General features: G+C 41.5%; 1 long non-coding RNA gene across 1 annotated transcript in view; it reads left to right on the top strand.

Moving 5' to 3' along the window:
- LOC139756665 (uncharacterized) overlaps positions 1–22,814 on the top strand; it is a 105,875-nt gene that overhangs the window by 53,157 nt on the left and 29,904 nt on the right. The gene's annotated exons all lie outside the window — the stretch shown is intronic.

The raw sequence follows: 22,814 nt of genomic DNA, 5'->3' as shown, positions 1-22,814 counted from the left end.
AGAAATTAAACAAGACAGGAAACTACAAAGAAATGAAACAAGACAGGAAACTACAAAGAAATGAAACAAGACAGGAAACTACAAAGAAATGAAACAAGACAGGAAACTACAAAGAAATGAAACAAGACAGGAAACTACAAAGAAATGAAGCAAGACAGGAAACTACAAAGAAATGAAACAAGACAGGAAACTACAAAGAAATGAAACAAGACAGGAAACTACAAAAAATGAAACAAGACAGGAAACTACAAAGAAATGAAACAAGACAGGAAACTACAAAGAAATGAAGCAAGACAGGAAACTACAAAGAAATGAAACAAGACAGGAAACTACAAAGAAGTAAAACAAGACAGGAAACTACAAAGAAGTAAAACAAGACACGAAACTACAAAGAAGTAAAACAAGACAAGAAACTACAAAGAAGTAAAACAAGACAAGAAACTACAAAGAAAAAAAATAAACAAGAAACAACCCACCACCGGGAGGTCCTCATCGGCTACGTTCAAATGTATGAAGTTCGTCGGCCGCAAAAACACTCCTTGTATGGCCACCTTCATGTAAGTTACTTGCCCCTCGACATTCACTATCTCTCCGTCTCCCTGCAGCTTTTGGCATCACTTGTAAATGCATCTCTCGTGCAGACAACCTAGCCAGGACTGGAGGCAAATAAGGAGAGAGAGAGAGACTTGGATGTAATGATAAATGACGAATGAAAGAACAATAAGCAGGGTGTACTGGTGTCATGCAATGTGGTACAGTGGCTCCAGCACCTACTTCGCTAGGTCCAGTTGACGATGGAGTCATCCGCGCCCAACCACATGGCCAGCAGCAAGAACCTGAAACCTGTTACCACGATCAGATTCGGAAGTATTGGCACAGTTGGCTTATATCCCCATTCTGAAAGATGAATATGTGCAAGAGTAAACACCAAAGCAACTAGCTACCTCTTTCGTGGCCTTTTATTATTGTTTCGCTTTGACTGCTGTGTGACGCCAGCGTGCAATGCACGCTGGAAATAAAAATGTAAGGATGAATTTTGACAGCGTAGGTTGCTGGAGACTGTGGTGGATTTCACGTGTATGTCTTTTTTTTGGGGGGGTAACCTTACAAGTTACACACCTCAAAACGCAAAGACACCGGTTCGGACATTCACTGTCAATAGAAATCAGAGAATCTCATTTGCTTACATCCATTTTCTAACTGTCATGTGTAATGCGTCGGAACAATAAGTTTTTCACAACCAGGCCCCACAGCCCTTTCCTTGGTTACCCCCAGCTGTTTCATATGGCCTGGTTCTGTTTACTGACAGCACGTCGTCCCCTGTATACCACATAACTCCAATTCGCTCTATCTCTATTCTGTAACCCCTTGGGCCCCCCTATTTATATTGTTTGTGCAGCTTCATGTTTACGCTCCAATCAGAAGCAGAGAAATGGTAGAGTCCTTTGGAGCGATTTCCTTAAGGAGATTGTACTCTCTTTCGTCAATTGACGTATAATGAAATAATTGTGAAGTGTCTAGATATAAATGATCTCAAGATCGATATGTCTACAGATTATCAAACATTTCTCAGACAAAAGAAAATCATACTCACTGAGCACCATGAAATGTGAAAATTTCCCTCCCACTACATCGACATTCCTTGAGAAACAATCCCATTTGACTTTCTTTTGCTGTATAAGATTTTGATGATGACGAAGCGTTTTGTATAAACTGAATTGATATTAACAGTAAATATAAACGATCACATATAGAGTTCAAAGTCTAAAAAGGAGTATATTGATTTGTTATACATATCAATATGAACATCACCATCACAGGTTGTCTACGTAACAGCTGTCCATTGTAATTATACTGGAAGAGTGAAGTCCTCTCTCAACGTTGAAAATCATGTGGATGGATCATCCCCTTCCTTCAAAATGACATATCCACAATGTTCATTGAAAGAAGAATACGTTCGCGTGGAAACATAATTCCTCTACGGACCAAGAAGGATTGAAATCTATGGCTGTACTGGTATGTAAAGAGCCGATTCTTTTCTTTTTTTTTTATAGCGACTTGAATACGATTGACTGGATAGATGGTAGTAGGAATGGTCTAGACAAACGCGTAAACATGGGGAGGTTGTAAGGTCGAAACACTTGCTTTGTTTGTCTGCTGAATAAACTGTGTTACCCTTTATGTTTTAACCGTCCTAAACCAGTTATGGACGATCACCAACATTGAATTCAGGTATGAAACCAGCACTAAATACATGCCTGGTTAACCAATACGGTGAGAGCATCAATACACTTTGAATATCCTCAGAGGAAATGATAGCTATCATGTAAACTTTTCATATACACGCCGCTGGTCGCACTGCTGCGCATGCAGTTATGTGCAGCGAGAGGAACTGCAGGGGTTGCTGACACCAGACATGGAGAAGTTTTGAAGTTGCTCCGTGACCTGGTGCAGGGAGCAACCACAGCATTACGAAAAGTGAAGTCAGCAAAGCTGTTGTTTCCGATGGTTCAGTGTAAACAATGTTTGTGGTGTCTGAACGTTACCCTTAACAAAACATTAACGGTTTTTTTTTTTCCTCTCACTCTCTCTCTCTCTCTAGTGCTGCCATCTTTTGAGCAGCACATTTGATCAGTGGTTGACTTACCGTCTCGTCGTCTTTTACGTTTGTGAAATGTCTCGGCTCCTGCCAGTGTCATCCTGTTTTCTTATGCTATAAATTCCTTTCACTCTTGAGGTGAAGTGGGGATAGTAGGCTTCGTGGCTTCGTGACACATCATCGTCCGGTGAGGAAGGAGATCTTATCTGGGATAGAGTAGCTCATCGGATGGCTTTCTGACCTTTGGTTTTATTATAAGTCTGATGGGGGTCATCTGCTGGATTGCCAAAAAGGAAGCTGATGCCTGGAACTCAACGCTGTCGGTTCTCTCTCTCTCTCTGACTCTCTCTCTCTCTCTCTCTCTCTCTCTCTCTCTCTCTCTCTCTCTCTCTCTCTCTCTCTCTCTTACAACCTACAAGGTTCTTAACAAGAAATTTTAAAAAGACACATCAAAATCAAGTATAGATACAACTGGGAAATGCCAACGGTAAAAGAAACAGCTCAAGAAAGAGTAGCCTACGCAGTTCTTGCCATGGAAATAGGACTGCATCCAGGGGCCACCTTCGCACCTTTATAATTGGCCTTCAGTTCGTGGCATTTACACATTGACATATTATGGTCATCCAATTTTCATCTGCATATGTCACAAAATACTTGATACGTTAAACCATCTCTTAGACACTGACACACAATTGATTAAACTACCTACCTGAATTTCTTGATCGTTGCAAACAAGATTTCATGTATTATTTTCTCTGTGTACAGTCCTCGTGCCTCCTATTGTAAGAATCATGACTATAAAGTCTACGAAACTCGTTCTTTAACTCTATTTCTCAAACACTTCGCCAATACTGCTTTCGCGGCGTAGGTCTACCGGTGATTTCTCTTATGTTCCCTCTCATCTCGTCCTCCTCTCTGAAAAGGTGTGGACTAGGCGCTACATACTAAACTTCCTCCTCCCTCTCTCACTTACACTCAACAGTTTCTCTCCGTTCTCCAGCGCACAGTTTCCTACTGCCGGTCGTTCCATCTAGGAAGTCGTGGATGGAGCAACGACCTCTCGTACTTTTCCTGTCACCAGCATTCTCTCTCTGTGAGTCCTAGTGTCTAATCTATCGACTACGCTTCTTTTTTTTTTTCTCCAAGCATCCCTAAGCTAATGATTCCACTCTGTGTTCTTCAGCTCATTTACCTCCCCCTTCCTGGCTCTGGTATTCGTTCTCACACAGAACTTGTGTCTGTCTTTCAATTCGGGCCTACTCAGTAGCTCCAACTCGGGAAGCGACAGTTAATATGGGAAAGATAATAGCTTTTGCTGGGTATAAATTCTTTTTTGCCTGTCCGGTAGGTGCCAAAATGCGCACAGGCTGGTCAGCGATGGCATAACATTCAGAAGTTCGTGACGTTAGTGTGCGGTCCAACATCTAATTAAGGCGCGGCTTGAACTGAGCAATTTTTGGTCCGAGTGAACCGAACACGTAGACATCACAGAGCAGAATTTATGTGGTACATTATCTGATTTTCATCCGTCGCTACGACGCTTGATTATATTTTCCTTACCGACACATTGGTGAATTTATTTATGATTGTTTTTATAGTTGTTGTTTTTGGTCGAAGCTGCTTAGCTGGTTGTTTCTGACTGTATGAAGTAGGTGTGTTCGGGGGGACTGTCCTGTTAGAGACTAGTATTTGAGTGGCGTCGTCTCCGTGTAAGATGGTCATACTGATATAGCAACCTACTGCAAGGTGATGGTCTGTTGTGAAGGCTACGAACAGCGTTAGCGACACGACACCGCTTTAGGGTACTCTACTTAGTAAACAGAATTTCGGTGATCTTGCCAAGATGATATGGTAAACCCGATGGTACGTTGGTTGAGAAGAGTACATATCAGTTTTTCGATGAGGTCTGGCTTGCCTTACTGTGATGAGTGTGGAGATCAACTAGTGGTGTCGTCAGTGAAAAAACTGGAGCCAACAGTCGACACCAGCCAATCAGGAGATCCGTACAGACGCCAGGCAAAATAGTTTTTTACTCCATTCAGACAACGGGTTTTGTTCTCGCACTGTTAGGCTGTATGAGCAAGGCTTCACGCTCAAACGTTAAAATAAAACTCCAGCTCCATATATATATATATATATATATATATATATATATATATATATATATATATATATATATATATATATATATATACAAGAACAAAGTGCATATGAACGCGCACCTTCATAGAATATACAAACCTCCAACGGCCAAGATCGAACCCGGGAACCCTGTGCAACAGGCGGGAGCGCTACTGACAGGCTATGATCGCCCCTAATAGGGAAAGGACTATTCGAATACTTAAACAACGAGTAAGAGAGTCGCCTTCGGCAAGGCTGCATCATCGTATGCTGACGAAACGGAGAAACCAAGACAAACAACTCACTGTACAGTAGTCTAATCCTGTGATTATCATCAGTGTGCTACGAGGAGAGGGTCTTAACCTTGTGTATACATGTACCATGTCTTTACTCCCATGATTGCATGCACACACACCCAGCCTCAGTTAGGTAACCTTCCACCAAGTGTAGCACACAGCCTTGGAGTTGCAGGGGTACCTGGCTGGCATTGGGGTCCTGGGGTTGTAAATTGATAAATGATATATATATCTCCCTGGGGATAGGGGAGAAAAAATACTTCCCATACATTACCAGCGTGTTTTAGAAGGCGACTAAAAGGAAGGGAGCGGGGTGGGCTGGAAATCCTCCCCTCTCGTTTTTAGTTTTCCAAAAGAAGGAACAGAGGGGGCCAAATGACGATATTCTCTCAAAGGCTCAATCCTCTGTTCTTAATGCTACCTCGCTAACGCGGGAAATGGCGAATAGTATATATATATATATATATATATATATATATATATATATATATATATATATATATATATATATATATACTGGGAACCACAGATCGTGTATTGTTGTGTTTAAAGTTGTCCAACATGAGCAAGTTGTCACTAAGAGGAAGTCGTACTTCTCTTCTCAGAACTGATCGTTTACTGGATCTAAATCTTTCAACATATCTAAAAAAAAAAAAAAAAGAAGAAAAAAAAGCACTTGTACGTGCTAGTAAGTTAGTTATCTAACTGATTTACGGCGATTAGATCCGTTCGATACTTTATTATCCAGGCATTTTTCCCCCTTTTGACCCACGTAAGAACTTTTCGATTTTGACTTAAGGTTGATATAAATGTCTGCAGACGGACGTGCAGCTGACCTCCCCAGCGTATAGAGTGCTAATAGTACTCATTGTCTATAAATGTACATGAACAGGGTAGGTTGTACTCTTCAACAACAAGAGCGCTTTCAGAGGGACGACGATTTAAAGTGGATTTGCTGTGGTGGTGTTGGATACGCTTTTTGTCATTTCCAACACTGATTCAGCGTTGCGCTCTTGATTTTCTTCCAATCTCTTTTCCTTCATGGTGATAACGTTCGTTGTGACACTCCCTTGGACTTCGGGCATCAGCCACGATTAAGGTGGGATACGAAGAAAATAAACAGGCGAGAGTGGCTCGCCTTCTCATATAAGCCCTTCCTCATTATCCTTAGGAACAGATTCCGGATCTCAAGCGTATGTGCACGTTGACAGGCCACAGTCTAGCTAGCTGTTGCATCCTACAGCCTTCTCTTCCCAATACAGCTTACGAATTTCATCATAGAAGACCAGAAAGGTGGACCTTTATTTCTCGCTCTTGTATATCGAGGATTTCAGCGTCTCAGGATTTGAGAGAAAAAATAGGAGTCTCTTGGCACAGGCTTCTTACAAATCCAAGTTTGGCCTACGTTCGGATTTCTCGTTTATTATAAAAGTCCTTGAAAGATCGACATCAGGCGGGGTATTGGGTAAGGCCATGGAAACTGGGTTTAGCTTGAAGGAAACAGAGTGAGTTTCAATATTTGTTTAGTCAAGGTAAACAACTTATGTAGTGGTTTATGTTTACAGGACATCCGACCATGTTGCCTTGCTGGAAGGCGCTGCTGAGCGTCCGATATGTTACACTAAAACCTTTGACCACTAGGTGCTTGTTGCTTGCCAAACAAGTTTAGTGTTGCCAGGTCTTTTGTATATTACCTAATAATAATGATGATGTAAGAAAGATAAGTGGTGTATGATTCCACACAATGGGTAGAAATGAGGTTAAATGAATTTGTAGGCTATGACAACTATGAATGTGATCGAGAGAAATCCTCTTTGGTGTAAATCAAATTGTAAATACATTAACCGCAGCATCGATATATATATACTTTTTTTTTTTTTTTGACTGCTAACCTGTCCATGTTAGCCACCCAGATGTAACAGCCATTTGCACCTGTGAACATTTGTTCCTATTTATCCCTGATGTAGAAAGAATTTGGTCCTTTGTACACAGAAAGCAGCTGGATGATTCATTTAACGGCTTTACAATATTTTGATTTTTGGAACTTCGTGCGTACAGAACTGCTAGCGGGTGAGGTCTGGCAACATTCCTGGTATTTGTTTACGTAAAACAACCACCTCATACGCTTCATCAGACATGAAGATTGTTTTCGTTCTTCTCTATATGTCATTCTTGCCGGTACGCACTTCTCTAAGAAGAAATTATCATCAATGACAGGCTCAAATGGTATATGAGAGACGGAAGAATTGCAACACTCAAAACCAAAACAACAGTGTGCCCTGTTCTTCACAAATTTTTCTAATACTTCGTATAATTTCAGTGTTCAGCTTCAAATACCATCATTCGTAGAATGCTTCTTTCTCATTATATATATATATATATATATATATATATATATATATATATATATATATATATATATATATATATATATATAAAAATATATATATATATATATATATATATATATATATTTTTTTTTTTTTTTTTTTTTTTTTTTGCTTTGTCGCTGTCTCCCGCGTTTGCGAGAGGTAGCGCAAGGAAACAGACGAAAGAAATGGCCCAACCCACCCCCATACACATGTATATACATACGTCCACACACGCAAATATACACACCTACACAGCTTTCCATGGTTTACCCCAGACGCTTCACATGCCCTGATTCAATCCACTGACAGCACGTCAACCCCGGTATACCACATCGCTCCCATTCAATCTATTCCTTGCCCTCCTTTCACCCTCGTGCATGTTCAGGCCCCGATCACACATATATATATATATATATATATATATATATATATATATATATATATATATGTTAAAATCGCATAATAATAAATCTTCACAGGTGATGCATATTATCATTTTATTATACGAATGCCAAAATTCGTTAGACTTCGGCATGACTTTTTTCTCTATTTAACCTCTCTCTCTCTCTCTCTCTCTCTCTCTCTCTCTCTCTCTCTCTCTCTCTCTCTCTCTCTCTCTCTCTCTCGTCTCAAGAGCAGACTCAACCTAATAAACCCAGTCCCTACGGGCATGTATACTGCTTGCCTGCTGGTCTAATGGCAATCACATTACAATGCACACATGTAATGATAGTTTGTTGATTTCTACTCTTGCTTAAAGTATATGTGTATTCTTAGATATATATTTTTTCCTAGAAAAAAGAATCGTTAAAGTATCTGAAATCATTCAGACAACTTGTGAGCAGACACACACACACACACACACACACACACACACACACACACACACACACACACAGGCATAAAGGGGGAACCTCCTTCAAAAGAAAAATGATTTCAGTGGTATGGAACGAGGGACGCCTATCAAAGGAACCTCTTAGCGAAATGTGTTCAGGTGTTCACTCTGATTTAGGAAATTGAATTGCCAGAAGGTTTTGCAGATGATGCTAAAATCATGAAGGAAGAGAAAAAGCATGGTGGACTGCATCAAGATGTGAACCTCGGCAGACTCCAGAGATGATGAATAGATGTCAAGTGATGAGGAGGGATCACAACAGCAGAAGAACGCGACACGATTATTCTCATCTAGTTGGCAATAAGCGGCAGGAATGCATAAACATGAGCGAGGAAACCTTGGGAGCCGACGTCATGTATCTCCCGTCGCCAGAGTCCCACATTACAAAAGCTAAGGAGACCAAACTGCCCACCAGCGAATTGCAATCAAGTTCTTGTGTAAATGAAATACACAGTGAGCTCTTCACATCATAAGGTATTGGTCAACACTAGCAATATGCTTGTTTAGTTTGGTCACCGCGCTCAAAGATACATAGAGACCTGATACGAATTTCCGTAAGAGACAGGAAAAGAATGGTACCAGACAGAATTCAGGGAGTTGAGTTACATACCTTAAATATGCCCATTTTGGAGTAAGGGCGTTTTTTGAAAGCGAATGATAATGTGAACAGTTCATCGAAGATGTACTGGGGACAGAACAACCAGAGGGCATAACATGAAATTAAGGAAGAAACTTTAGAAGTGCAAAAGAATTTTTATAGTGTAAGAGAGGAGGATGAACGAAATATAAAGACTGAGGACATGGTTAACGCAGATAGCGTACAAATATGTATGATAATGGAAAAGGTTTAAGATTGATAATCTTATTTTTGCCGCGAACACTGCCAATTTCTTGCGCACTTCCTACCCGTCCTGTGGACGGTGGTGCTAAAGACGATACAGAGTGCACAAAAGGTCCAGGGACTTTTGAACCTCAGTGATCGAAACACATTATCGGTTGCATAGCGAGAAAAGTAACATGGGTAGGGCAACACAATGAATTAGTCGGCAGTACAAGGCAAGTGAAGTTTACAACAGTTGAGTGAAAAAAATGTTTGGACTTCGGATGGTAAGAATCATCCCTAGGCTCGATGATTTTACAGCAGTCAAGAATATTATGTTGCAGGGTGTGGGGAATATAGCTTTGCTAGCAGAGTTTACCTTTAGCTTGTTCATTATCAACGGATGGGATCTTTAGGAGTGCAAAACCATTCCCATACCGTGCAAACAGATAATTATGAATAGTTACACACACACACACACACACACACACACACACACACACAATTTAAAGCGGAATACACTTACTGCTGGACAGTTCACTTAACAGGGAATGTGAGCTGGGCTTAGATCATTGTTATACGAGTAGTTTTGCTCTACTGTTTAAGTTACGGTCGGTTGAGACGGTACCTCTGCTCAGTACAATGGGAAAAACGCCAGGGAAGCGATGCTAAGTAGCGTATGTTTCCGTTCTTGGTCGATCAGCAAGCTGAGCGAGGCTACGCGCTTGGGATTACGCCCGAAAGCCTCCACGGTAAAGATCCTGGTTAGAGAAGCAACGACGACTGTACAGTTTGCACTGGGAGAGATCATGATATGAAGAAACAGACCAGCAACGTTAGGCTTTCCTGGTCGGTTTGAGAAACGGGCCCATGCAAGGATAGGGAAGCGAGGGGAGCCGCGACAGCAGGAGAGGCCATCCGATCCCAAATTCGGAACAATCAAGTCCTGATGTGGTTTACCGAACGGGTCAGGAATCAGGGCGTCGTAGGTGGTAAAGCAGTATCCTCATTAGCATCTACTAAGCTTAGCTTCTCTCGGTCAAGCCGGAGGTGTTCGTGGTAAAAGCATAACTGACAATGAGGTCAGGATGCACGGTTTCGAATCCTGGGCTCGTTAGTCGATGGTATACTGTATGCATTAGATAGAATATAGATACAACGGCAGGCACGGGTAACTTTTATCCGAGGGCACTGGAAATGGCGAGCAGTGACATAGTTAAGCCCAAAACTTTTCTTTTCCATTAGCCATTTGCTAAAGGGAAATGTCCAGAAGAGAAGTTAGGCATCGTAGCACCGCAAAAATAAACAATTGAATAAAAGCCCCTTCCCAGATATCACCGTCCCATTAGTTTAACGTTTGCATTTTGGTAAACATTTCCAAACCAACGTTTAGAGCAAAATTGTACGTCACTTCGAGGATCACTGCTTCGTAATTCTCAGCATGGTTTGTGACGAATTCGTTCGTGTCTGATAAACCTTCATGTGGTATTCATTTATTTATTATACTTTGTCGCTGTCTTCCGCGTTAGCGAGGTAGCACAAGGAAACAGACGAAAGAAAGGCCCAACCCACACACATACACATGCATATACATACACGTCCACTCACGCACATATACATACCTATACATTTCAACGTCTACATGTATACATGCTCAGACATATACATATATACACATGTACATAATTCATACTTGCTGCCCTCATTCATTCTCGTCGCCACCCCGCCACACATGAAATGACACCCCCCACCCCTTTACCCGCACGCGCGCGAGGTAGTGCTAGGAAAAGACAACAAAGGCCACATTCGTTAACACTCAGTCTCTAGGTATAATGCACCGAAACCACAGCTCCCTTTCCACATCCTGGCTCCACAAAACTTTCTATGGTTTACCCCAGACGCTTCACATGCCCTAGTTCAATCCATTGACAGCACGCCGACCCCGGTATACCACATCGTTCCAATTCACTGTATTCCTTGCACGCCTTTCACCCTCCTGGATGTTCAGGCCCCGATTGCTCAAAATCTTTTTCACTTCATCTTTCCACCTCCAATTTGGTCTCCCACTTCTCCTCGTTCCCTCCACCTCTGACACATATATCCTCTTTCCTTCATGTGGTATAATCAATAAAAAAAAAACAGGTGATATCGTCTAATTAGATTTTCTTTTAAGGCATTCTATAAAGTTGTGTATCAAAGGTTATTTGCCAGAATTAAGTCGCATGGTAGAGATGGAGGTTGAAAAATCAAGTTTAGATAATGAGTAAACTGTCCGAACACAGCCTCCAAATGCTGATGCTTATTACAAGTAGTGTGCCACAGGGATAAGTCGTGGGACATCTTCTCTTCTTCATATATATTAATGATATTAATGATATTGATACGGGCAACGTTGCAAGATACCACAATTTGCAGATGACACTACGCTGGAGCCAGTGGTTTGTTGCTTAAGACACGAGAGATAAGGAATTTCATTCCATATATTTCTGTTGATCTGACTTTCTTAAGAAGTGCATTTTTATGTAAAATCTGAAGATTGGTTTGTGGTTCTTAAGGTGTAGTCTAGAACATTACAGTCATACTTAAGAGTTAGTTGTTATCTCTAAAGGTCTAGCTAATGCACGAGCTCTACATGTAGCAGTGACTTGAACTGCACCCTGAGAAATTCCACAAAGACGAGGCTGAAATGATGATAATATTTTGCCTGACTTTATGTACGTATGTTTCCAAGCGAGGATACAGTAGCCTGCATTGCGTTCCCAGTTCATTTCACTTGACGGACATCCTACGATATGGGTTACAGTTCTCATTCTTTCTATTTTCACAGAGGACGCCTCAGGGTCATTTTTCATTACTGTATATTTGGGGACTGCCAAAACACACCACAAACGCATTACAAACATAAACGCAAAACCTCTCAGCGTAGAATATCTTGTGTTACAACAGAGATTCCTAACCTAAAGTTGTTGTTTATCCAGGCAACATACCTGAAATTATAGGCCAGAAACCTTTGCCTGAAGCACCAAGTTATCTTGTGTGTGTGTGTGTATTTTCCTACGATATCTCATCCACGTCTTGTATAAAGACGTTAATTGAATCACAAATCGGCAGCTGATGTCAAAGATGTGACTCTCGCTATCTCTTTATCAAACCTCGACGAGTTGAGTGAAAAATTTTGAGGTAAAGTATGGCCGACCGATGATGCCTCGCCCTGCGGGGGAGACGGTGCACACAAGACGCGGGAGGCCAGGACCTGCATGCTGCCTGGGTGCTGGTGTTCAGGCGGGGAAGACTGGTAGGTAGGATAGTCCCTTGTGGCGTCTCGCTCTCCTGACCTCCAGGGGAAGCAGAACAGGTCACGGCCGATGAATCTGCTCAGAATTTTTGCACGGGGTTTTCAAAGCACCTACGCAGTAAGGTTGAATGCAAATCAATAACGTGCAGAGTCAGCTTGGCAAGCGACGTCCCAAAAGATGTTGGTTTTGAAAGCTCGCGAGTGTCTTGCGAGTACGTCAAGACGATGTATAAGTAAGCTAAAAAGAAGGAAAATTACTGTAGTTACTTACCAAGCGCACTAGTGACATTTAGCAAATCCTAGCAGCCAATCAGTTTATGGTGTGGTGACTATATCAAAAGGACTAAGGGCCAGTTTAAGTAGACTGCGACCTTCAGTTATTCTGTCAGTTTCCCTCCTCCTTCTCTGATAACATAGTTATTCTATGTGTAAAGGCACTAGGAACAAATCATAGAAAAAAGAATTCTGTTAACTGTTGGATGATGTAGGGGTGGGTGTGCCAAAACTTACTGTAAACAGATAAGAATAGGTAATGGTAGTTACATATCATCCCTACATGACTTGGCAATCAGAGAGAAGTGATTCGATATTTTCTGTTTTATCAAATTAATATCCTCACCTCAGTGGCAGTACCATGTAAGGGGTTAATCTCACTTTGATCTATATTATCCCAATTCTTGTTTACGAACTTTTTGGCACTTCAATCCATACATCATTATGATACCTGTTAACCAAGAAACACCTCTGAGGTAGTTTGTTGTTCTCTGAGGGTAGACGTGAGTTATCTGGGCAACAGGTGGCTGACTTAACAGTGTCCTCATTCCTATCAAGACTTTCACGTTATCTTGGAGGTTCTAGTGTTCCATGTTTCCACTTTGCTGTGAATCTCCTCCAGTGGTAACTTCTGGGCAGTTTGCTAAGCTTATGGATGTGTGTTCTAAAACCCACGCCAATTGTTTACTACAATCACCAAAAGAGAGAAGAACAAACAAGTTGGAACCCAGAACTCGGAGTGAGATTGTGAAGCAAGTAGGTGCCTTCATTGAGGAGATGCGTGTATTACAGGCTCCAGATGACCTTGTTAGCTATATATATCCTCGGTAGGTAGGAGACCTAAGCTGTAACCCCGACTTTAACGTTGCCTCACACCGTGGTTCTGGGAAGTGCCTTGGAAGTTCGAAGAAACTGTGTCCCACTTTCATCACTGGCAACCACACAACTGTAGCACCTACACCAAAGCTTGAGCCACAACCGGTTTCCCACAGATCTCGAAGCCATTATGTGGGTGCAGGGAACCTGGTTTTATTGATGCACTCACCACACAGATCCCACCTCTTACGAAACGGCCAACTAGATCGCCTGCAAGAGAGTCAAATACCACAACATCAAGAACTGCGAAGGTAAAGCAGATAGTCTGAGCAAAGCAGGATGCATCCGAACCCGTCATGCAACAGGGAACCTCATCCTTCAAGGAAATCCATAATGAGCTGGACTTTCACCGGATACAACCAACTAACGAACGCTTACCGGAAGATAATACCTGACGCAGTACTCCCGAATAGCTATGCCCTTCCCAACAGTTCAATGTAAAGCTGGTCACATACTCGGCCAAAAGAGATGCATGTCAGGAGAGCGGACACATTAAGTAGCGGTGGCATTCTGGGGATTATTACGGCATAAAGTTGCTGGTGGACCTTACACGCATATTGGCCATAGAAATGGTGAGTCACCAGAGGGATTCTTGTCACAGCGACCCTCTATATTTCATTCCGGAGAGCCTACCATCGCCCGCCAGAGCTTCCATCCCCTGCCAGAGGTATACTCACCATTCATACTAAGGGAAGCTGCATCATCTTCCTTTATTCAGTGACAGTAACAATAGTGCAGTGGGAAATGCAAGTGCAGAACTCGTTAATAGAGGAAAACCTACTTAACTCCCAGACTGAACTCGAGTATCATATCAAAGGTACTTCTCAGTAAATGCAAAGCCACAGCTTACGAAAGAAGGACACGAACTCGTAACCACGATCTGCCATTCGTAACCATGAGTTTAGCCTGTCCAGTGCTCTTCCCAACGGAAGTCCCGCCCGTCCACCTACAGCCAAGCGAATTAGAAGAGCTTCAGTAGCGAGATCCACGAGATCATAGCCCCAAATATCGAGTCAACCACAATGAGAGAACCGAAGGAGGTCTGCAAACCTTATGATGCACAGCGAGTATCAGAAAGAGCTTATACCAAGAACCTTCTTCGTCCAGTGACCCTCGGCGATGGCCTCAGCAATACATATACTGCGCTGCCTAAGTGCCACGGAAGGAGCTGAAAGAAAGATAAAAGAAAACCATAAGGAAGGGAGGGACTCCCATCCACAACACACAGAGGAGATTCAAAAGGCCTAAGGAAGTTAGGGCACGATATGGAACGACTGACTTGAGCATCTGCTCCTTAAGAAACGTTTCTTATACAACGACATCAAAATCAAAGAAAATAGAGGAAGAGAAAGGCCTAAGATAGAGGAAAAGGGCCCTTTCGAAGACACCCAAGAAACAGCTTTCAAATTTCAGAAGACGGGAATGATTAGCTGGACAGAAATTTCCAGGAAAAATTTATCTATGGGTTATGAGGCCTCCAGAACTCTGTCAGTGTATGGGAAACACAGCTGATCCTTCTCAGGGGGCGACGACATCTGAAAACCGCTCCCTCAGGTTATTGACAACATTTTTGAGCTCTCACTTTACATTCGAAAGTGTTTGTTTGTTGGGTTTTACGGCCATCGACCTATAAGGAGGGTCATTAGGCTTGCAACCCGATTTGATTCTGACTTGTTGTTTTATCCCGTTAAGGAAGAATACAGAAACTTGTTTCAGTAGGTGCTGCACCAGCTTGGCGGTTCTGACGTCAAGCTGGTGCAGTACCAGCTTGACGTCAGAACCGCCCACTCGGTACTGCACCCACAGCTGTGGTTAAGGAAGGAACTACGAAGAAGATAAGGCCTTCACCATGAACAAACACATGTATGAATTATAATTCGAATATAATCAGCAGACCACCAGTCCCGTGTACTGGGAGAAGATTGAACAATTTTCAGTTTGATCTGTTTCCTGAAGGACACCAATATCTTATACAAGATTTGATTCATGTGAAATTTGATCATAAACATAAGGATCTTATTTTCGTGTTTGTTTTTTTTTTCAAAATTCATTATTTCAACTTTTCTAAAGATTTACATATAAACATTTATACTCTTGAGATCTTTAGACATTTGGATTTTGAAATTATAATGAACTACGCCGATGACTTTTCGTGTATACGCGGCATTTAACTTTCAAAATATCAAGCGGGATTGAGTGACAAAGAGGATATATGTGTCAGAGGTGGAGGGAACGAGAAGAAGTGGGAGACCAAATTGGAGGTGGAAGGATGGAGTGAAAAAGATTTTGAGCGATCGGGGTCTGAACATGCAGGAGGGTGAAAGGCGTGCAAGGAATAGAGTGAATTGGAACGATGTGGTATACCGTGGTCGACGTGCTGTCAATGGATTTAACCAGGTTATGTAAAGCGTCTGGGGTAAACCATGGAAAGTTTTGTGGGGTCTGGATGTGGAAAGGGAGCTGTGGTTTCGGTGCATTACACATGACAGCTAGAGACTGAATGTGAACGAATGTGGCCTTTGTTGTCCTTTCCTAGCACTTCCTCGCGCGTGTGCAGGGGGAGGGGGATGCCATTTCATGTGTGGCGGGGTGGCGACGAGAGTGGATGAAGGTAGCAAGTGCATGTACATGTGTATATATGTATATGTCTGTGTGTGTGTATATGTATGTATACGTTGAAATGTACAGGTATGTATATGTGCATGTATGGGCGTTTATGTATATACATCTGTATGTAGGTGGGTTGGGCCATTCTTTCGTCTGTTCCTTTGCGCTACCTCGCTAACGCGGGAGACAGCGACAAAGTATAATAAATGAAACAAAATCAAGGGGAATGTCAACACTACGGCTGTGGCTGGCCAGAGGCAAGATGATAATAATAGACAACCGAACGAATAAAATTACCAAGCATTTTGTCAACATCGTAATGGTGGTCTCCAGCAAGCAACTTGCCAAACAAGTTTGTGGTGTTCTTATATATATATATATATATATATATATATATATATATATATATATATATATATATATATATATATATATATAAAACGGTCCCTAAACCGGATAACATCCCCCACAGAATTGAAAACTGTAGAACTAGCTCGCTCCTTCAAACATCATGAATTATATCTAAAAGCAGATTGACAGGAGGCTAAGATAATAATAAATATTTCTTAAACTGGATATAACGAGAGGAGAAATAGCCTAGCACCAATAGATATTGCTTAGCAACCCGTAGATCATTTCGCGCATTCTATACTAACATGTAGGTAGGTTACGTTAAGGATAAGCAAAGCGCTTGAGTCGCGGGGCGTGGAAGTAGAGGGAAGCAGTCCTCTTCCAGTCTTCTATGTATTATACACACACACACACACACCAGATCCGCCACCAGCAATATGGTATATACGGATGCGCCAGTCATGACTCTACGCACGGCAAGTTGTGAAGAATCTAAAGAGGAAGAAACAGAAAATTGAGAATGATACAAATTCCAGGAAGCCCCATGTCTGGGAGTCTGACGAAAACATCCTAGCAAGAAATAGATAAACTTGACCTGGCACAATTGCACTTATATTTCCCATCACATTCTTTTTTCCTCGCATGATTTCACATTTATCATTTCATTATGTTAAAAAATGAACCCGTCCACACACACACACACACACACACACACACACAGAGCTGCCCCTCACAACCTCATTTCACACAAAATTCATGTTTGCACGTTACTCTCTATAAGTGTCTACAAATCCACTTTACATTCTCATGATGTTCTAAAATCATATGCCACTCACCCTCACGAGGCTGCACACCCTTGTCGAAAAAGCATACGTTGCCAAGCACACCTCTTTCGTCCGGGGTCAACATGCACCATTTGTAGGCACACACCTCTCTCGTCCAGGTTCAACGTGCATCTTTAGCACACGTCGTTTTGGAGCGTTGGCCAAAGAGCAGTGACGCTCGGACTCTTTCACTCGCACCGATTAGTCAGACAGACAGACAGGGTAGCCTTGCTGCTACCAGCTTGTCTGGTCTGGTAACTGAATTAATAGAAAAGGGAAAAGTTTAGGTCCTTGAGGGCAATGGGATCTCTCGCAGTGGTTAAATCACAAAGAAAGTGACCGATGACGAAGGAGGAGGAGGAGGAGGAGAGAGTTGTGGTGGACGAAGTGAGGTGTGTGGGAGGGAAGTGACCAGTAAAGATGCTAACGGAAAATGTTGAGATGGAGTAGATTCGTACGAGGGAGGAAACTTGAAGGCGCATTGAAAGCTCAGTTAAATGGAAGAATTTAATTATAGCGTGTAAATCACACACACACACACACACACACACACACACACACAACAAGGTTAAAAAGATAGTTAGAGATATATTGCTGAACAGTCAAACAGGGGCAGCTTTTTTAGTCATCCGCAGAAGACGCACACACAGAAATGAATAGATAAATGAATGCAGGAAATGACCATAAAAATTAGACAAATAGATGAAAATAAAGAGAAAAGAGACGAAGATTAAAAAAAAAAAAAGATGAGTGATAGCAACTGACTACCATCCAGTGTGTACCAGTTTAAGGCACTTTTTCCTCACAGTTAACCCAAGAATTTCTACCAAATAACTGGAACTCTGAAGTCTAGGACCAAGAGGGAGTCCCTCTGAAGGCTGGCGTGTGTTCTAACCTCTATCAGTAACTTGAAGACCGACGATCTATAGTGGCCAACAAGATCACATCTGGAACGGTAAGAAGTCACTTTTACGACGTTGTCATTGCCAGACACTGATGCCAGAAGCCACCACAAAGCAGACTGAAATGAGAGCGAAGACGGTAATATTAATCACCCAGGGCGGCCATCTGGCGGTGCGTGAGGAGCCTGCCTTTATCATGCGCCGTCGCGAAGGGATTTTCCTGCGCACATTGAGAAACAGACTGTTAGTGTGATAAGTCTATTTATACATATTTCATACATATTCGCCATTTCCCGCGTTAGCGAAGTAGCGCTAAGAACAGAGGACTGAGCCTTAGAGGGAATATTCTTACTTGGCGTCCTTCTCTGATCCCTCTTTTGGAAGATTGAAAACGAGAGGGGAGGATTTTCAGCCCCCCGCTCCCTCCTTTTAGTCGCCATCTTCGACACGCAGGGAATACGTGGGAAATATTCTTTCTCCCCCATGCTCAGGGATGATATATATATATATATATATATATATATATATATATATATATATATATATATATATATATATATATATATTCCTTTCTTATAGGAAAATGAGACACGATAAGTCCCCATGTGCACTTTCGTGTTATGTTTCTTGTAACTCCCCTGATGATGTGATCATTACACGAAAGTGCACCTGGGAACTTATAGTCTTTCATTTCCCTATGGTAAGAATGGAATTTGATTCATCACGCTATCCATTGTTGTTGATCAATTGAGTCTCACAGGGGCCCATAAGCTGTGGATTCAGTGAAACCGCTAATCAAATGAGTAAATGATACGATAAGGCCGCCAACTGCCAGGTTTACAGTTGGCCACTTGTTTCCCAATGGGCCAGGGAAAGACCAATAACATTCTTACGTTCAATAGCTAAACCTGATAACAGAGGTTAATGTGGCGTGGTGCTCCTCCTCAACACACCCGCTAAAACATGGACTAAGACACCCGAATTTACAAGTGTAAAAGGAAGAATCTGGGGAAAATGCACTGCATTGATTTACAAGTGTAAATAACAAAGGCAAGAGCCACCGCATAGGGGTGAATGTGCTCAAACATTCTATATCACTAAATAGAAGCGAGACAGTTCTTAACAATATACAACTGATGGGCAAAGGAATAGGCAAGCCCCCCTGGTCGTGAGCGGCCATGCAAGTTGTCTGTGCGCCTGTCTGGGACTAGCTGTTTCAACTGTAACCTCGTCTCTTGCTCTGCGTAATGCGAGATGCCATTTGTTGTATCGCCAAGGCAAGCAAGTAGCTCAGTCTCCCTGCTTAGTTTTTTTTTTTTTTCACTAATTCACTCTCACTTTTCCGCACTCGATTGATTTCCGTTGTGTCTTTCACTGTCAATTCTTCCAAATATTTTCTTACTTGAATACATTGTAAAGTTACATTTCACTGCCTACTGAATCCTACGGGGGACCTGCTATGGATGATGTCAGAACTCGTGGCTTTAGCACTTCAACTCATTATAATCATTGTCATTATTATTATTATTATCATTGTTACTATCATTATCATTATTATCATTATTGCGTTTATTATTATCAACTTACAATTACAACCTTGAAACAGACTACGAAAGAACTAAAACACTACGTCACTTCTATTATTCTTACCGTCAGATTTTTACTAAGACCTACGCGGGAAGGTGAGGCGTATGCGCACCACCTACTATGATGTTTTCCTAACCCTGGCAATAAAGGCTGCGTTCATAATGACGCCTCGACACTCTCCCTGCATCACATAGCACCAGTGTCTATGTAAAACAAATCCCTTACTTGTTATTAATGCCTACTAAACTATCGTATACAGTTGGACAGACTTGAAAACCATGTTTCTTTTCTCATTAGTTCTCACTCCTGGTTGATTTCGAACACAACTCATGTTTCCATAAGGGTGAAAGGTTAACATCATCTCTCTCTCTCTCTCTCTCTCTCTCTCTCTCTCTCTCTCTCTCTCTCTCTCTCTCTCTCTCTCTCTCTCTCTCTCTCATCTCCCAGCCTGTTATATGAAGGGATGGTAGTACTTCAGTAGTTCAGACAATTTACTGAAACTTTACGGCACGCAAGACATGCTTCACGGAGGAAATTCGCCTCATCCGGTGTAAACAATTAACAAGGTTTCAAATCCCAACACAGACACTAGCAGAAAGGCCATGTACGTACATAACAGCCTTTATACCGCCATGCCAAAAGTATCTTCACTGCAGAGTACAGTACTGAGGCATGTGACGCAAAGGATCTAGCTATCCAGTACAGATTATAGATACTCTTATCGTTTTGGAAAGCTGGACATCCAGCCCTCCAAGTCTATTGGTATCAATATTGAGGAAGAAGGAGGACTGGCAGCCCAAAGTTATCAAGGTGGTAAGAGCATACACAATCGTTTCGCTACCGCAAATTCAGTAACAATTTGGCAAATGTTTTTTTTAAAAATATGTAATACTTTTGAAATTCCCATTTAGGAACAAATAAGTCTCACAGGAGCAAAGGAATCAATAAATCTTCTGAACAGTATTAGTTACGAACTAGACTCAGAAAATCATGCTCACAAACTCATACACATGAAGGTCGTTTTCTTACAGAAATAAGGTCCCAATATGAAATAGAACCTTTGATTTCTGACTGTAAGTTTAGATATACTACAAACCTTCATCAGAAATTATAAGTTTAAAGTGGACGAGCACCTTAGTTCCACAGAGCAGGCCAAGTTACAGTCAAATTATCCCACTCCGTCATGCCAGTCAATTCTCAACACACGTAGTGATCAACAGTGCAAAAATCTCAGTCATTTTTCAGTAGTAGACAGGAGCAAAACTTACCTCCATATCAGTTATTTAGAATCCTTATACATTAAACTAGTCATATTCCGTGCCAAATTGTAATAACGATGTTGTCACTCCATAAACAATGACGGAATGTTTAGATACATTCATTTGTTTTAGGTAACGTTTTTCGTTTTCCTTCTCTATAACTTACCATTTCAGAATTATATTTAGTAATCTTAATTCACGTAATGTACTTAGGTACTGTTGTATCTTGTATAAAGACAGTAAATAAGGTAGGCTATGTGATATATCTTGTACTAAAGACAGTATATTAGGCAGCCTATGTGTTATATCGTATTTTAAAGACAGTAATAAGTTAGGGTATGTGTTATATCTTATGGTAAAGATAGTAAATAAGGTGGGCTATATGTATTTCGGGAAGCCTCGGAAAAACATCTCTTAATTGACTGTTTTCGAGTGTTGATGATAGCGTCACTTACTCTTTGTGATATGTATATACTATTTGCCGTCTACCACGAGTACTATAGAGAAAAGAAAGAAGGCGTTTTTCTAGCCAAAGATAGACGAGACGTCTCGGTTAAATGTAAACAAATGATGTTATTGGAGCTCTTGGATGACGTATGAGGTAACCTCAAGAAGCCGAGATGCAATACGTGGGTGAGACAGAAGACCCGATGGTCCAATACGACTGTCTCTGCTGACGCACAGCAGTAGCATTGGCCTGAGGTTACAATTTCATTTCCTCCTGCACAACAGACGACAAGATGAGAACAAAGAAGGAAACAATGGTGAACATAAGTGATGTAAAGTTACATTTTTGGTTGACTTGATGTAGTTTTGTCTTGACATACATTGTGTATCTAATGGTGATCATTTAATGATGTAAAGTTACATACTAGTTGAACAGCAGTAATACTGTTTTAAGTGCTTAATGGTGAACGTTATGCGATAGTACTTAATGGTTAACGTTAAGTGATAGGATTTAATGGTTAACGTTAAGCGATAGAATGGTTAACGTTAAGTGATGGTACTTAATGGTGAACATTAAGTGATAGTACTTCATGGTGAACATAAAGTGATAATACTTGATGCTTAACGTTAAGTGATAGTACTTAATGGTGAACATTAAGTGATATTACTTAATGGTGAACGTCGTAATGACTATTTTCACGTTGGTTGCGTTACGGTAATATAGCAGATGACAAACATTTTACCATGGGAAAAGTAAACGATTTGCTTCCTTATCTGTGCATTTGTTCATGGATTATGTATTTCATTCACAGTAATGGGTATTGGACAATTCTTGCGTCTGTACTAGCGCTGGTTGGTATAAGGTGATTGTGATGACCATTGATATTAATATTAGGTGACATATGCGCTTTAATTCAGTGTTGTATCCTGTTGAGAGCCATCCAATCAAAAGTTTTGCATTGGCAACTCTTCAGAGATATGGGGGTGGGGATTCGTCAGGTTGATTTTCTATGTATTGTTACAATGAGGCTCTTGGTCCATGAGGAGGGTTGATAACCCGTGGCATAATTTGTACAGCCTTACTAACTGGCTATCAGGTACACGTCTTAGAAGTCTAATAAAGTCGTGAGTGACACCATCATCCCCAGGGGGCACAACCCTTACTAGGAGGGTTCCAGCGAGTTCAGCCTCCGATCACGGCGCGGGAAGTTCATCGTCCTACCCTATCGAGGGTTGGACGACGTGTGCATGTGCATATGGAATGCAATTCTTTATTTGCTTTTGTTTGCA

Source organism: Panulirus ornatus, chromosome 23, assembly GCF_036320965.1.
Source record: "Panulirus ornatus isolate Po-2019 chromosome 23, ASM3632096v1, whole genome shotgun sequence".
Lineage (NCBI taxonomy): Eukaryota > Metazoa > Arthropoda > Malacostraca > Decapoda > Palinuridae > Panulirus > Panulirus ornatus.
The sequence above is the reverse complement of the archived record's forward strand: the minus strand, read 5'-3'. Positions and strand labels throughout refer to the sequence as shown.